This window comes from Azolla caroliniana, unplaced genomic scaffold (assembly GCF_043228905.1).
Source record: "Azolla caroliniana isolate FFs.n. ecotype wild unplaced genomic scaffold, voAzoCaro1.0.p SCAF_7, whole genome shotgun sequence".
Lineage (NCBI taxonomy): Eukaryota > Viridiplantae > Streptophyta > Polypodiopsida > Salviniales > Salviniaceae > Azolla > Azolla caroliniana.
In genome coordinates, this window is record NW_028230442.1 from 10653450 (window position 1) to 10671968 (window position 18519).

Genomic DNA, 18519 nt, shown 5'->3' on the forward strand with positions numbered 1-18519 from the left:
ACTAAGGAAATCTCCAGTGAAGACCCCGCCGAAATTGTCCTGCGTGAAGTATGTCGGCATCATGGACTTCCCGATAGTATCATCAGCGACCGTGGACCCTAGTTCATGTCAAAATTCTGGAAGCACCTTTTTAAAATTCTCAAGGTCACTTCTAGCCTCTCCTCTGGCTACCACCCACAAACCGACGGCCAAGCCGAACGAACAAATCAAATGTTGGAGCAGTATCTACGGTGCTTTCTCAGCTATCATCAAGATGACTGGGCCGATATTCTCCACTTCACCGAATTTGCCTATAATAACTCTATCCACGTATCGACTAAAGTTACGCCATTTTATGCTTATATGGGATGTCACCCCCGGTGGTGTGTACTTAAAACCCCAGAGGTGTCCACAAATCCTTGCGCGGAGGATCGTTTGGAGCGGTTACACACAAGGACTATGTGGATTTATCTACTCATCTCCAGCAAGCTCAACAAACACACAAGGACTATGTGGATCGTCATCGCCTTCCATCCAGTTTTAACATTGGAGATTGGGTGTGGCTGCTACGACGACACATCAAGACTACTCGCCCATGTGAGAAGTTGGATTATCGTTGATTAGGTCCTTTCTGTATTATCGGAAAGTTTAATGATGTCGCTTTTCGTCTCGATCTACCTCCGCAACTTCGGATACATCCGGTGTTTCATAGTTCTCTCCTCGAACCCTATCACGAGAGCACCATCCCAGGATGTATTATACAACCTCCACCCCTGATTGAGCTTGAAGATGGATTGGAGTACGAGGTTGCCGCCATCCTTGATTCCAAGATTGTTCGCAACAAGCTCTACTATCTAGTCGATTGTCTAGGATATAGTCCCAGTGAACGTACTTGGGAATCGATCGAGAATTTGACCAATGCTCGTGCTCGTCTTGAAGACTTCCATACAAGCTCTACTATCTAGTCGATTGGCTAGGATATAGTCCCAGCGAACGTACTTGGGAATCGATCGAGAATTTGACCAATGGTTGTGCTCGTCTTGAAGACTTCCATCGTCAATATCCACACAAACCGGGTCCTCAATCCAAAACGACTCGTGATACTCATCGTTTTAAAGGGGGGATAGTCTCATGATATGGCAAGACTCGAACCCATGACCTTATGCTACATGGGTCGAGCTCTTACCATTAAACTATGTATTGCAATATGAAAGATATTATTTTCATTTAAGTTTTATTATAGGAAATTGATGTATATTCTAGAGTTCTCTGGAACATTCTAGAAACTTCAGGAGTACTCCTAACAACACTATAAAAGGAGGCACATGGCATTATTTCGAACCAAATCGGTTCAACGCTAGTCTTTGGCCTCATAGCCCTTTGTACTTACTTTTCCTATAATATATAATCTGTTATCATCATCTCTCTCTCTCTCTCTCGTCCTCGCTCTCTCTCTCTCTCTCCTCTTATCTCTTCCTCTCTTAGGAGTCTTACGCAGTCCCGTCCTCTTAGTACTAATAGTACTACCCTTCTCTAGTACTAATTCTCTCTTTGTTTTAGTACTATTCCTGACACCCTCGGCAGTAGAGCGATCTCCTGGAGCAGTAAGAAGCAGCCGGCAGTCGCACTGTCGAGCATGGAAGTTGAATACATGGGCATGACAGTCGCCGCATGCGAAGTCGTATGGCTCAAGCGCATACTAAAGGATCTGGGTGTTCCCATTACGGATCCAACTCGCCTCTTCTACGACAACATGAGTTGCATCTATGCCGAGATTGTGAAGAAAGGGTTACATATTGAGACCCTCATTGCCAATACCTTAGTAGGTATGTAGGCCAAATGTGGTTTCCTCTAAACAACACAGGAATTTTTATGATCTTTCTGTGAAAGTGAATTTTCATGCAATATAGTGACTATAGAACATGTGGAACATGGATATAGTGAGAGAGACAACACTCTCCTTTTTTTTAGCTATGCATGCCAAATATGGAGAGTTTGTAAAATCTCAGAAAGTGTCTCAACAGGTTCCTATTTGAGTACAGTCTCTTGGACTACACTTATTGCTGAGTATGCTAAATAAGGTCAAGGCCACAAAGTTGGACCGTTTTAAACACATTCAAAATAATGGCATTGCCCCAGATACAGTTACATATCGTAAATGCTTGCGGGACTCTTTGATTGATATGTACATCAAATGTGGTCTGATAATGGAATGTGATGGCATCTGGATATATTGACTATGGCTTGAAAAGCAACTGTTTTATGGCATGGAACAAATGCAAGTAGAAGAAATTTGGTTGATTTTTTTGCTTCTTGAAAGCTTGTTTTGGAGTAGACTCTCTAACAAGAGGAGGGGAATTACATGGTGATAATGCAAAAGAAGGATTTGAAAAACATCATTTTCTTGGTACAATAAATGTGACGCAATAATTGAAGCCCGAGAGACTTTTCATGGATTATTGTTGGTTGGACATGTGGGACAATGGACTGCCATGTTATTGGGCTATACTGAGCATGATAAGAATGAGGCTACTACACAACTCTATCTTCAAATGTTGGTGCAAGACATCTTACCTAATATGATGACATTTTCTGGTATGTTGAAAGGATGTGGCAACATGGGAGATATACAGAAAGGGAACAACTTCCATGTTCTAATGTCCTCGTATTGCATGGAGGTCACACAAACAAGTGCCTTATTGAGAAGTGTGCTTGAAGCTTAACAAGTCTTTGCCATAAGACAAGCAAGAAGTCTTTTTGAATGGTCTAGTTTAAATTTGACATATGCTCGAACGGAGAAACTATGCAGAAAACATTTAGCACAATTATGGTTTCTAATATCGTTTAATGGAATGCACTAAAAAGAGGTTATAGAGACTATGGATATGCCGAGGAGGGGTTGTATTAGTTTTCAACAGATGCAACACAATATATGCATATAGTTTCCTTTAATTTTAATACCAATGGAAGATATTTTTTATGGAAAAAAAAAAGGTTAAGGTTTTCTTGACCAAGCTGGATGAGCAAGTTGTGAAGGAACTTCCTTGAGGGGGAAAGACCATAACATTGAGTGGGGCTCGGCAACAAAAGGTGCACGACAAACACCTTAAGGTCATCAACATAGTTTTGTAAGCTTGATGGGATTCAAGCTCAAGAAGAGTCAAGCGAATTTGGTGTCCTCAAATTATCCCAATTAGGAGACAATTTCAAAACTGACTGGGACTCACCAAACATAGTCCTAATCCCAAGAGGAATGCCACTATGTTTAGTCCCAACTTTGAGTCCCAACTTAACAAATTATAAGTTTCAAAATGCTCACTACGTTTGCTTAAGTTTCACTTTTTTCTTTTTGTTCAATTGGAAGCTTTAGGGGTTTTTTTTTTCCCAAAATGAAGCTACTTTCCCATTTCTTAGGAAGGATTATTACAAAGAGAATGTACAAGGAGTCTTATACATAGATTGGGGAATCTCCCTCCAATCAAGTTCAAGAAAATGAGACTAGTTACATAGCCTTTTGGACTGACTACTTAATGTAAGTACCTATAGCTAAAAACGGTGCCCTTCAGTGTTGGCTAGTACGAGACAACTCTTGGGGCCTACAATGAGGGGAGGGTGGTAAGTGAGTCAGAAACAACCAGCGTGGGGGCTGGTAGTTCCACCTCGGGCTACTCCCTCCTTAGGTCACCATAGGCGTGTTCTGCCATTTCTACCAAAAGTGCAAACGAGCAGTGACCACATCATTGGCATGGCTGCAAACCTCATCCAATTGCCCTCGTAGGCAGCTGTTAAGCGCAAACCATATGTCCATGATCACTTCCTCCAAGGGTTGCGCCCGATCTTGAAAGACCTTTAGGCAATGTGCTTTCCATACATACCACAGGGTGAAGCCTGCGATCAGCATCCAAATTTTCGGGAACCTAGGGGATGTGGATTGCAAGCCTCTCTCAAAACAAATCTTGGCGATTTTGCCTCTCATGCATACGTAGCACCAACTATCCGCATTGAAGGCGTCCGTCCACCAATCAACAGAGTGATCAATCCATGCCACAACACTCCACGATGTTGTTCCTTCCACTTCACATGCCGGAAGGAGGTGAGTCACTCTATCCCATACCTTTTGAGCTTGAGGGCAATCCCACAGATAGTGCCTCAGAGTCTCAATAGGTGAATGGCAAAGTGGGCAGCCTAATGGGCCGCCACATTTACCTAGCCATTCGCCAACAGGAACCACATTATGACCGATTTGCCACCAAAAAAACTTTATCTTTTCCGGCATGTGGAGACGCCAAAGACCTTTCCAAAAGGTAATGAGCACCTCATCAGGGATGCCCAATGTACGCCAGCCATTGCGTAAGGGGCCGTTTAGCTGCAGTTGAAAAGTCCGGCCCAGTTTACTGTTGTACTCGAAGAAATGGCAAAATTTGCCATCATGTTTCCACCTGAAATCCCCTGGGTCCCATTCTAGTTCCACGAGGGGACGACAACCATATACCCATAACTTCCAATGGGGTTCCACCTTAGCAATATCCGGGTCTGTCTTCCAGATGTTATCAACCTGCGCCACCACGCGGATTGGGTGCCAAGAGCCCCTACTCTGACTCTCCCCAAAAATTGTATCTCTTCCCAATCCGCTCATGCCCTTCAACAACTTAACCATTCCAGCCTCATCAAAGAGCCCGAACCAAGCATCTTCTCTCACCTACCCCATCGGAACCCTATCAACTGCCTCAGCTATCAATCTCCGCATTTTCATGGCTCCCTTGAGAGGAGGGAATGGGACCTCCTGGGCTCCTCCTAAAGCCACTGTGTGTCTCCAATCATCTATAGAGTGGAGCCCTATTTGCGCCAGCTTTACCCATGCTAGGCCCTTAACTTGCCCTAACATCATGTCGTCACTTGTTCGCACCTGAGGGTTCCAAAATAATGGTTGTCTAGACCACTCGATTAGTGTCTCCGGCGTGTGCTTGACCAAATGATGTCGTACGTGACACCATGCCCGCAAGATGGAGTTCCTAAAAATGTTGACAATAATGTTGCTAATGATCACGAACATGTAACAAATGCAGTTTTTCAGGAACCTGAGGAGACAACGAATGCCGACACACTTGCACCACTCGGCCTTTCCATTGATGAGGCAGAAAACCAGAGAAGAACCAGACGTCCTCGGGTGCCGGGTTTCAAAACAACTCAACGTGATGTGGACGCAATATTGAAAATAAGGGAACGTGAGCTACACCGCCTAGAAGCCATGGCTAGGGCACTCTCTACATTGGAACCCACATCAAGACCCTTTGACCCCCCACTTCTTTTCGAGAGGCTTGGGTGGAAATAAAATTAGGCTTAGTGTATAGTCACTTTCGAGTATACTACATATTGTACACTACTAGAACTCTTTTAGCTTAAGTTCTATTTTTTTTTTTACTTAATTTTATTTTTAGTTATGATGACTGGATAAATACTCTATTGTTGTAAACCAATTGTCTCATGGGCCAAATTTGGCCTTAGAAGACGTTAATACATCTTTCTTTCTTTCTTTCTTTCTCCTCTGGATGACAAGCCATCTTGGGTGGGACTCCACTCGTGCAACACCAATTCAAGGAGTCAGGCCAAGGCCTACATACTTGGGAGTCCCTACTTGCAAGCTATTACGAAGTAGAACCTTCCAGCACCCCTTACCTGGCAGGAGGCATTGAACCACCAATTTGGCTAGCAATGCTCGACTCTACATTAAGGGGTCTATGAGGCCAAGCCCCCCTTTGGCTCGCGGTTGCGGTAACCCATGCCATGACACTCTGGCGGCAACCATCGGGTTGTCCTTACCTGACCATATAAACCCCCTGATGGCAACCTTAATCGCGTGCAAACCTGAAGGGTCCATAATCCAGTAGGAGACTGAGTGCCACATGGTGGCGAGCATCACTTGGTTCGCGATAAGAACCCTACCAATGAAGGATAGTTTAGACCTGCTCCATTGGTTCAGCTTCTTGCTTAGTTTGGCTTGCAACAAAAATTATACTGAGTAACCAAAGTTTAGCTTGGTTTGAGTTTCACAAAGTTCGCATTTGTTTTTAGTTTTGGGAAATTGGTGTTCTTTACCTCTATTTTATTGTTTCCAAAGTATGTGTGAGGATTTTAGTATCAAATTTTGGGAACTCTACTATAGAGGATGAGATACTCAAGAATGTTTTAAGTTATGATAGAAACTTTGAGAAATAAAGTGTTGTGCTAGATTTGGATGTATTCAAGTTTGTATTATTCTTCACACAATTTAATGTGCAAAATTGTCCTTTGCCTCATAAAAAACTCATTTCTCTTCAATGATTATTTCATGTGATGAGGGAACAAACTTATGTGACGGAAGTTCATGTTAAGTTGTATCAATTAATGTGATTAAACTAAATTGTGAAATTTCAAAGTCTATTTTTCTAACAAAATTAAAATTTAACATTTCACAAAAGCGTAAAATGTAAACAAAATGTTGTTATGTCTTGGAAGTTTTATCATACTCAAAGACATCTTCTTTCATGCTTGAGGCCTAAATTTTTTGCTATTTTGTTTGATTATACACACATGCTCAATTTATAATTTAACAACAATTAATTTTCAAGATCTAGTACTTATAACTTAATTAGGTTCACATATAAATAATCCTTAGTGTTAATTATAATGTAATTAGTACCATCTAATGTTGAAAATGCAACCATGCTTTTGGAACTTTGATACTCACAAATATGTATGTATGTGATGAGGAAATGCATCCATGAGTTATTCTAGTTTCATACAAACTCATATCATCCATTGATCCTTAGTTTCTTGTTGGACATGTTTTATCCAAAGTGAGCACGTGCACATATGTTGGGGAATCTTTTCTCCTATTGAAAAATAATCTTTTAGTTGAGGCACATGTAAACTTTTATAACAAACTAGATTCCTTAGTAGTCAAAGACACACGACAAAACATATGAAAACATAGATATTTAGCTTTTCCCAAAGCTTCCCCTTGCTAAATTGTTGTTTCCAAAAACAACAATTCCCATGCAATCTAGATTTATGATAATGACTCACTTATTTAGGCTATTTGATTCGCAATTGACTAAATCATAAAATAAACTAAACTTGATTTATATAAAGATTAATTTTCTTGTTAAAATTGATTTTCACATTAGTGAATGATTGATGTTGCATAATTATATCGTAAGTATTCAAAATGTAATCCATCCAAATTTTTATGTGCTTGAGATACTTTGCAACAATCTCTTGCATATTCAAATTCATCATAATTGGAGAAAGCTAATGATACACAAATAAACATGAATATAACCTCTTAGACATATATCCATTTTCAATCTCGATGCCTAAAATTTATTGTCTTCCATTAACATAATATGTACAAGTGCATAGAAACAAATCCATTGGGAGAATATTATTCTATTACACAAGAATTAACGTTAATATATTAAAGGAGCTATAGCATGTGTTGCTGCATGTTTTTCAAAATGGGTTAATATTTTTCTAATCAAACATGGGGAATTTCCTTCATCGCCCACATGCCCCTCTATAGAATTAAATTCTTTGGTTAATAATCAAGGATATATAATGAGATCTCCATTTATTGAAATATTTCATATGTACATATATCAAATTGGATATATATACATATGTATGTATGTATGCTCTAAATTTTATTATATTAGGTTGTAAATAACACACGTATTATTTTTTTGGGAGCTATCACACATTATTGTGATCATTGGATAGATCACATATATACGTGTAAGCATAGATTGACCCATGTGTGATATTCGTGGTTTTCAACATCCGTAATATTCGAGAATACAAAGTCACCCACCCCAAGAATATTACAGAACCATTTGTTAATTTATTTATTATTTATTATTTAAAAAAACAAATATTTGTACATCTATTATAGAAAAATAGTATTAGTGTGAGGTCTCCTTTTTAATGTCAAGAGAGTAAAAAGTGGCGAATTAATGAACCTTTTATTTATTATTTATTATTAAAACTAGAACAAATACTTTTAAGTTTTTCATCTATTATAAAAATATTATTAGTGTAAGGTCCCCTCTTTAATGGGAGATAAAAATATGAAATTTTATGGGAACCTTTTACTTATTTACATATTTTTATTTATGTTTTGTTCTATTAAAATATAAAACAAGTATATTTAAGTTTTATATCTATTATAAAAATATTACTAATGTGACGTCCCTTTTTAAAGATAGTTAAAAATATCAATTTTTGTGTTATTTATTATTTATTAAAAATAAAACAAATACTTTTAAGTTTTCCATCTATTATATAAAAATATTATTTAGTGTAAGTTTCGTTTTTAATGTGAAGTTAAATATCCCCCTTTTATTGTGAAAGTCTCTTTGTTATATGATATATCTAAAAATCTAAAATGTATTAACTCTTCTTCTTTTTTGACAATATTTTTTTCATGCATTCTTATGCGTATTTGTATGGTAACCCCCATGAATGCGATATGTCAATCTATGCTTGTAAGTAATAACCTACTTCACGATACATGCAAGCATGCATGGGTAATATAAATGAGAATGTGTGTAACAGAATTTCAAATGAGAAATTCACACTTGTGTGTGTGTGTGTGTGTTTGTGTATATAGATAGAGCATTCTATATATCACATTATTTACTCTCCAAAAAGGGTACCCATCTACAATGAAGCTATATCCATCCCTCATGCAAAGGTATTTGGATTTCATGACATTTCTTGCTATGGCCAATTTTGAGTACAAAATTTTCTAAATGCACTAATGATTTAACTAGGAAAGTACGACCCTTTTTCCATCCCAAAGTATAGGGTCTAGGGCTCCTTTGGGATTGAAGGACTCAAAACATTAAATGTTCCCTCTTCGAAAAAGTGGCGGTAACAAACACTCCAAATGGCAAGAAAAGTTTTAAATGAATGGAATTTACATCCTCATCATTCGTTTGAAAATGTTATTGGTTAAAATCGTAGGTGGTTTGTTCACTTGATAGAACGGTCTTACTATGTTATTCTCACAACCAATTTATAAAGCAATCTAAGGTGATTTGTACCATGTGACCATTATGTTAGTGTCACACACTTGACAAAGTGCTTCTACTATTGATATCTCACTCAACAAAATAGAACAAATTTTGTAAATTTAGATAAGTGAAGAAAATATTTTATTTTATTTGACAAAATTTTACGCCTTGGTATTATAAAATCATAAGAAATACAAAACTTGTGTTAGATATACCAACTGATTCCCTTGTACTCTCATTGTGGCTGATTTGATGTCTATATACAATAACCACACATAGTTTTTTGTGTATTTTCTAAGTGAAGGAAATACTTAGAGAATAATTTATTAGCTTTGTAGTACTAAATGCAGTTTATAAACATATTACAACATCTTGAGATTTATCTACCATAAAATAATTGAGAGAAAACAAGAGATGTACAAAGTATGTGAAATGTGAATTAGTGTGCTAGAAAAAGGGACTAAGATACACACCAAAGATAAATAGTTATATTCATTATGATGTGAAGAATTAGAAGGATTATAATAAGAATGAATAAATTATAGTCAACATTAGACATATTAGAAGGGGCTTGGCTTATATAGGGCATGCACATGAGCACATCTAGAAGTTAGGATCATTCTAAGTACATAATCAATGGGAGAGTGAGTGGGTTATCTAAAATATCTTCTTCATTTGTCTAAAAGAATTTCCCATTCATTAGGAGGCGCTCAAGGAATTGTGGAGAGGGGCATGCCTCGACCTCAATGGTCTCTCAAGGGTTTCTTTTGAGATTCATTGGGAAAGTGTTATCCCGTCGCTTGAGGTCGGGCTTCAGTGGACCTCAGGAACAATGCCCACCGGTATGGCTGAGGGGATGATCTATCTCATCCCCAAAGAGCCAAACTGGAGCTTAGAGTTGTGCCAGTGGTGTCCAATCACGATCCTTAACACAATATACAAGATACTTGCAAAAGTCCTAGCTCGGCGGTTTGCAAGCTTCTTACCGAACATCATACATGAGAGTCAAATAGGCTTTATCAGAAGTAGGTGTATCTTTGATAACGTGCTACAACCTTCTACTATGGGAAGCTATGGCATTAGTAGATCACTTTGTGTCAAGCTCGGCTATTCTGTTAGACTTCGAGAAGGCTTATGAGAGGGTACTTCAGCCCTTCTTAGAGAACGTGATGAGAGTTATGGGCGTACCCCAAAAATGGAGGAACTGCACTTTTGCACTCTATAGGATTGGTACTAGTATCGTGTTGCTAGCTAGCGTTAGGGGCCCCTCCTTCCGACTTCAATGTTTAGTGAGGCAGGGTTTTCCCCTAGCCCCATATCTTTATCTATTTATAACTGAGGCTTTCTCTACCTTCTAAGAAGAACCAAGCAATGGATCGAGGGGACTGCCCGTCTCTAATGCGTTTGGAGATCTGTTGTTGTCACAATATGACGATGATACGATTCTCTTCCTACAAGGCGATGAGGAATTAGAATTAGGATTAGAATTTTTTATTGTCCACAAAGAGGCTAGTTTTGACCTATGGGACTAGAGTATACATGTGTTCTTGATATGTGTCTCCTTCCTAAGAAGGGCTATTCATACATTGAAGCACAAAGGCTCTATGTGTGAATAAAGCATACACATATGAGCTCAACCTTCTAGGTGGTGTCTTACGTATGACACTTAAGTTATCACTCCCTCTTAGTATGTCAACCTATCTTGAACGAATTGCACTATATGTTGAGCATGTGAAGAGCAAGTGACATTCATCTTCATTGCATACTTTACATGTCTTTAAATTCGTTACATTTTGATACGATGATGCAACTTCAATACCTAACTTGTGAGATCGAGTGTGAAGTAGTGTAAGGGCTCTATGAGCATTACTACTCATATTGGTAATGAGATAAGGTTGGATACGATCAATAGGCATTCTTGGTTTATATTGAGACCAACATTCAGGGTTGACATTTGCAATGTAGTATTCTAGCTTTGTCCTCTTAGCATCTTCCCACTTCATCCTTAATGATTCCACCAACCTTTCCTCAATCATTACATAATGCATAACATCGCTCGAAAGCTCTAAAAGATCATCCACCCCATCTTCTAAACCATTTCCTTATGTCAACAACCCAACCGGAATGAGAGAATCTTACTCTTATGATTCTTTTGTAGCTTACATCCAACATTCCAAGCAAGATATGGTAATCGATCATTTTGTAATGTATTTATATACTCTTTGGAGTGCCAATATTTCTATGGGTCGAACACTTATTTCCAAGAGCATAACTTGGTAAGAGGTATTGCATTTAACTCCTAATTGCCTGGTTAAAAACATATTTTGAATTTTCTCAATCTTATCCCATGCATTAAGAGAGATGGTCCCATCCCATACTTCTACTCCATAAAGCAATACTTGAGTTACCATGGCATTGAACAAGATTAGTTTTACTTCCCATCCACAAGTATCACTTTGGTTGCATTGGTTCTCCAAAAGGTAATATGATTTCCAACCGGCTTGGAGCCTAGAATCAAAGCATGCACTCCATTTATTTGTGGTAGGTACATCAATACCAAGATATTAAAAGCTTCGAACAAATTGCATATGTTCACCTCTATATGTGAGCATAGGGTAATGATGAGGTTGGCTGGTGTTGAGAGATCAGCTTAACATGGGCCGAATCGGCCGAAGAAGCCGAGAGTCGAGAGCCGAATCGAATAGAGTTCGATTCGGGTATATGCTAAGTCGGAGGAAATCCGATAGGCCGTTAGGAGCCTATATTCCTATTATAGTAAATAGGAATATTATAGGAAAAATTAGTGTCAAGCTCATTTATGAGCATTCAAGTACTGACAGTACTTGTGGCAGCCCATTCGTCAAGGCTTGTATATAAAGTGCATTTTGAGCACTATTGTATGTACTCAGTCTTTTTGTAATCAAAATATTTTTTTCTGCTCCACTCAGTCTCTCCCTCTCTCTCTCATATTCTTTGTGTTTACCTAATTGCAGAGTTTCCAAATAATCGACTGTGCACTCGGTGTCTTTCGCACACGCTTCTACACATGTAACCTTTTTTCATGGTATCAAAGCGCGAGGGTTGAGACTCCTCTACAGCCAACAGAAAAGAAAGTGAACAAGATAGAGATAAATTTTTCGTTTTCCAAAAAAGAAAAGACAACAACATGGACAGATGAAGGGGAAGCTCACTTCTGATAGAGAAGCTTGATAGGAGCAAGTACGCATCTTGGTCTTAAAAGATGCATCACTACTTGCTCGGACATGGTTACTATAGTTATGTTGAAGGAGCTAATGATGTAGCACCGGAGTCGACACACAGAGATTTCCCGGCCTAGAAACAAGCGGCAAGCAGAGTTCTGTACTCCTTTGCATCCTGTGTGCGCGATCAGCTACTGAGCTATATCCAGGATGCTTGGGGAAATCTGAAGAAGATCTTCGCCGCGAGCACCATAGCTAGAAAGCTTCAACTTAGACAAGAGTTGACCAATGTTTGACATAAAGATATGTCGGTGGCTGATTACACCTCCAAGATCAAGGAGATTTGTGACTCCCTCTCCTCCATCTACGTGAATGTTTGAGGAGGAAGAAATGGTGCAAGTTTTCCTCGGAGGGTTGGCGTCAACGTTCGGAGCATTCAGAACGGCAGTCAGCACAAGGGAGAATACGTCGTCATTTTTCGAACTTCAATCAATGTTGCTCTTAGAAGAAAACCACTCAGGTACGTCAATGAGTATGCACACTGATAGCAAGATGTTGTACACAGAGGCGGATCAGCCCCATGGTCGTGGTGGAGGAGGCGGGTTGGCATGCAATGGAGGTGGGCGACAAGAGCAGAACTAGAGGCACAAAGGTGGTGCTGACAGTAGTTCCCGATCCTCCACGAGTAGGGGGAGTCAAGACGGCGCCGGAAATCGGGAAGGGAAGGACATGACAGACTACTAGTATTGTGGCAAGAATAGCTAGAAGGAGAGTGAGTGTTGGAATAAGTGCGTTGATTCAGAAAAAGCCAGATCAAACTGAGGCGACATATACATATATCAAAGATTACACTACGTGAAGGCTGAGGGCGAGCAGGGACTGGCCCAACCTTCTTCATGAAGTAAAAGCCAACTCGATGATGGTGAGCACCTCAAAGTCAAACAAGGTGTGGTATGTGGATTCGGGTGCATCGAACCACATCACGAACCACAAGGAGTAGTTCTCGACTCTAGAAAAGCCGGAGCAACTGGGGGTTGTCGAAACTGGTGATGATACCCCTCATCCCATCGAACATATCATAGATGTCACTTTGAGCCATGTCGACCAGAAGGGAATCATGTGGAATGTCTTGCATGTACCTGTTAGGAATATGTCCCTCTATGGGCGGAGCCGAATGGTCGGATTGAGAGCTGATAGTCGAAGAAAAGAAGGAGTCAACTAGTCAGACTTTGAGCAGATAGTTGAAGACAAGGAGTAGCGACTGTTGAAGACAAGGAGTAGTCGACAATCGAAGACAAGGAGTAGCCGACTGGTCGAACAGAGAGCCAACAATCGATGACAAGGGGGAGTAGACATGGAGAATCGACAGTATAGAAAGTGATCCTAGTCGAAGACATGACTGACTAGTTGGGCCGACCCGATGGTCGAAGACAAGGCTGCCTAGTCGGGCCAACTGGACAGTCGACATAAGAGTCGGCTAGTCGAATTGACTAATTGACCAATCGACTGATTAACTGTTACTGCTAGCAGTTTAATAATAGGAATATAAGTAGTAGAGGCTACATTTGTAAATAGCCCATTGGTGTATAAGTATAAATACACTTAGGGAAAAACCTAGATGTATGTGTAGAATAGAAAGAGTAGTTATGAGCCTCTATTGCAGAGTGTTACTAAGAAGAGAGAGTAGTGTGAGAGAGAGAGCGGCAACAAAAGTTTAGTGAACTTGCTAAGAACCCTGGGTGGATTATCCTCTAAGATCATCAGAGAAGATTTGTAACCATTTTTTATACTCTCGTGTATAGTTGATCTTTGTTCCCTGTGGTTTTCCCAGTTTAGGGTTTCCACATAAAACCGTGTACATCATTGTGTACTTTGTTGTTTTGCATTTTGTTTGTACGTTTCAACATATCTTATTGTGAATCGACGCATTCGATTCATATCCAACTGGTATCAAAGCACTAAGGTAAAAGATGGAAGGAGGTGTGAGTGACTTCCCAGGCATGATAGTTCTAAACTCTTAGAACTATGCAGACTAGAAGATAAAGATGGAAGACCTTCTCATAGTTAAAGACTTGTATGCGCCCATCGACAAAGCAAAAATATCCATGGGGGTATTAGATTCTGAATGGAAACTTCTGAACAGAAAGGTGGTGACAACCCTAAGATAGTGTGTCAATGTAAGTGTCCTTCAACATGTGGTGAACGATACAAATGCCTACGAGATGTAGTAGAAGTTGTTAGGTCTGTACGAGAGGAAGAACGCCCTCAACAAAACATGTTTGATGTGAAAGTTTGTGAGGCTGAAATACAGGGATGCAGAAAGCATACTAGAGCATAGCACATTCATGGGGTATGTGAACCAACATGGTACAACCAAGTTTCCCCTTGAAGATGCAATGCGGGTCATGCTACTACTGGGTACCCTACTAGATAGTTGGGAGAATTTGGTGGTGACTCTCAACACCACGGGCCAAGAAGAGAACTTGTTTGTTCAAGCTGTAAAGACAAACATCTTGAACAAGGAGACAAGAAGGAAGGACAAGGGTGTCCTAACCCAATCGGAGTCAAATCTGACTCAACATACCGGTAGAGGAAGAAATCGGCAAAGGAGTCCACAAAGGAGGCACAAATCCCATGCCAAATCCAAGTCTAGAGGAAAGCTAACATGCTTCTATTGTGGAAAGCATGGACACTTTTAGAAGAACTACTGACACATGAGGAAAAAAAAAGGTATCGGTAATGATGTCGAACCCAGGAAGATTCCTAATGAAATGTGTAAAAACGAAGGTGCGGAAGTGTCAGACAAACCGGCTCCACCAGATAGCAACAAACAAAAAAAGAGAGAATAGAAACACAGAGTGTATGCAGGAGAGACAGAGAATAAGCAGAATGTTAAAAATCTATTACAAAACAATAATAGTTATTTGTCTCTACAACAGGCTTCAACAACACTATTTATACAAGTCCTAAGAGGACTGACAGAAGTATGGTGTACTTCAATGCTCACATGAGCGTTTGACACTAACTACGAGTCATTAACTACCTAACAGTCTAGGCTGCTACTAGGCTTCCGATTACTACTGGATCCAGCTAATCGGCTCCCCAGCTCACCGGCTTACGTGCTCACCGGCTCACCAATCCGGCTCATCCTTCCAGATGTTGATCTGGCTCAAGCTTATTCAGCCGATCCGGATCCGGTTGAGCTTGCCGCTCAACACTCCCCCTCAAGCTCAACTTGAGGTCGGATCGTAGTGTCAGTCTCCATGTCAGTCGGTCCTTCCACCCGGCTCCATCTGGCGTCACTCTGCCTCGCTCACGCTCCTCGTTCGGTCTGGTCCCGTTTGCCGCGACCCTTCTGATTCTGCGCACCTTGACCTCCTTGGTCGGCTTGTCTGCTCAAGAAGCCCAATTCATCTCCCTCGTTGTTGTGACTTCGGCGCTTGCTGATTCGTCGAATCCTTCGTGTTGGCGACGACTTTCGCTGCCTTCTCGTCCTCTTGGCCTTGAATTGATCCAGTACCTTCGAATCCGTCTGTTGAACCAAATCGACTGTCTCCTATTCGTTCCAACTCTTGTCCAAATCGGTCATACTAGATTCCTCTTCTGGTTCCAGGCCCTTCACCACAACGGACCATGTCCGGGTCTTGGCCTTCTTCTTCTTGTTTCTCCCTTTGTCGGTTCTTCCCTCACCGGCGCAATCAGTAGTTTCTTTGCCTTTTCCTGTTCTCCCCCTCAAGTGTGGCACGTTGAGATGCTGAACACCAAGCATTTTGATGAAGTGCTGCAACTTGTCTGATCCGAGCGGTTTGGTGAAGATGTCAACAACTTGCCGATCCGTATGAACATACCGAAGTTCGACTTCACCGCTCAAGACACACTCACACATGAAGTGGTAGTGCACTTCTATGTGCTTCGTGCGAGCATGGAATACTGGGTTCTTGCCGAGCTGCATGCTGCTTATATTGTCGCAGTAGATCAGGATCGGGGTCGGCACCTCGATCCGCAGCGCAGGTCTTGCAGTAGTCGCCGAAGCCAAATGGCTTCACATGTGGCAATGGTAGTGCCCCGGTATTCAGCCTGAGTGCTCGAAAGGGCCACTATTGGTTGCTTTTTGCTGCTCCACGCAACAGCCGCGCTACCAAGGGAAAACATATAGCCGGAGGTGGATCGGCGATCCGATGCATCATTGGCCCAATCGGCATCAATGTAGATGACTAGCTCTTCGGTTATACCATGCCGGTATAACAGTCCCCGGTCCTTCGTGCCGCTCACATATCGCAAAATTCGATGCGCGCAAAAAAGGTGGTCCACAGTCAGCTTCTGCATATATTGGTTGATCACGCCGACCGGATAACTGATGTCGGGTTGGGTGATTGTCAAATATATAAGGCTTCCGACGATTTTTCGGAACTGCTTCTCATCTCAGGCCGGTCCGGAGTCGGGACAGAGCTTCTGGTTCCGGTCCAAGGGTGGTGTGGAGATTAGTCGGCATTCGGTCATGCCGAACTTGTACAGCATATTCAACACATAGTGTCTTTGTGAGAGCAATATGCCGTCAGGGGTTCGGATCACCTCGATCCCAAGAAAATAGTGAAGGTCCCCCAGATCCTTCATCTCAAATGCTTCCGACAGCTGGGACTTGATTCTGCTGATTTCATCGAGTCCGGGTCCAAACCTTGCCAGATGACTAGATCATCAACATACAACAAGATGCAAACCGGACCGTCCGAACCTTGCCAGATGAACAACGAAGAGTCGGACTTGGAGGCCGCAAACCCCATCTTACGCAACCGGTGCGTGATCTTCGCATTCCAATCTCGGGGGCCTTGCTTCAGGCCATAAAGTGACTTCTTCAGCCGGCATACCGCCGACTTGTTCATCTTCGACTGGAAACCGGGGGATTGGGTCCTAAAGACCTCTTCTTCAAGATCGCCTTGAAGAAATGCATTCTTCATGTCCATCTGGTGAAGATGCCACCCCCTTGCCGCAGCAACCGCTAGCACCACACGAACTGTCGTCATCTTCACTACTGGAGCGAAGGTCTCATTGTAGTCAATTCCGTGGGTTTGCGCGTATCCCTTCGCCACTAACCGAGCCTTGTACCGGTTAACCAAACCGTCGAAATTGTACTTTACCTTGTACACCCACTTACATCCGATCGGTTTACAGTGTCGAGGAGGGTCAACTAGGTCCCATGTGTCGTTGGCATCAAGTGGCTACATTTCTTCCTCCATAGCGGCACGCCAATTGGCATCCTTTGCCGCTTCTGCGTAGCTCTCTGGCTCATGCACTTCCGCCACCTTCGTCATGTACGCATAATGATGCGCCATGTACTCATTGTACCCGTACTGCTTCATGGGGTTCTTCTGGCGGGAAGACTGTCGTATCTTATCGTTACCTGGTTTGAGGCCCTTCTTGGCCGGTTCGAGCTTTGTTCCCGAAGGTCTGCCTTCATCCTTTCCAGAGTAGGATTCGCTCCGATCCGACTCAACGTTGCTTGTTTCGTATTCCGTCATCTTCTTCTTCCCCTTCTCTTTGCGTGTGAACCGTCTCTTTGGTTCCTTGCGCGGGGAGAGCACGATAGAGTCTCCACTACTTGCCGGTTCCTCATCCAACTGGTCATCCCGACTCAGCCACTCATTCGGTCCACTCAACCGAAACAATTCCGAACTCACATCTAGAGTCTCGAACCCTTCGTCTTCTAACTAGACCGGTTCAGGCTCACTAGCCTCATCCTCTAGTATCAGGTCGGGGTCAAAAGTTTGAGCCAGTAAGGCATACCATGATGCCGTCTCATCAAACTCAACATCTCGGCTAACTCGGACCTGCTTCGTCTGGGGGTTATAACACTTATACCCCTTTTGCTCATGCGAGTAACCGACCAGGATGCATTTCTCTGACTTTGCATCGAACTTCCTCCGCTTCTCATCCAGCACATGCACATATGCAATGTTATCGAATATCCGAAAGTGTCTAAGATTCGGCTTGTGCCTGAAATACAACTCATGCACGGACACCTTGTCACCGATCCGGTTTTGGATGTAGATGGCCGTCTGAACCGCCTCAGCCCAGTAGAAATGGGGCATGCTCTTCTCCTCCAGCATTGCCCTGGCCGTGTCGACAACCGACCGGTTCTTCCTTTCGGCCACACCATTTTGCTCCGGTGTGTACCTATAGCTGAATTCTCTCTGAATTCCATTCTACTACAGATAACTGTTGAATTGGTTGGTGTTGAGAGACAAGCTCAACATCGGCCGGATTGGCTGAGCAAGCCGAGGACCGGATCG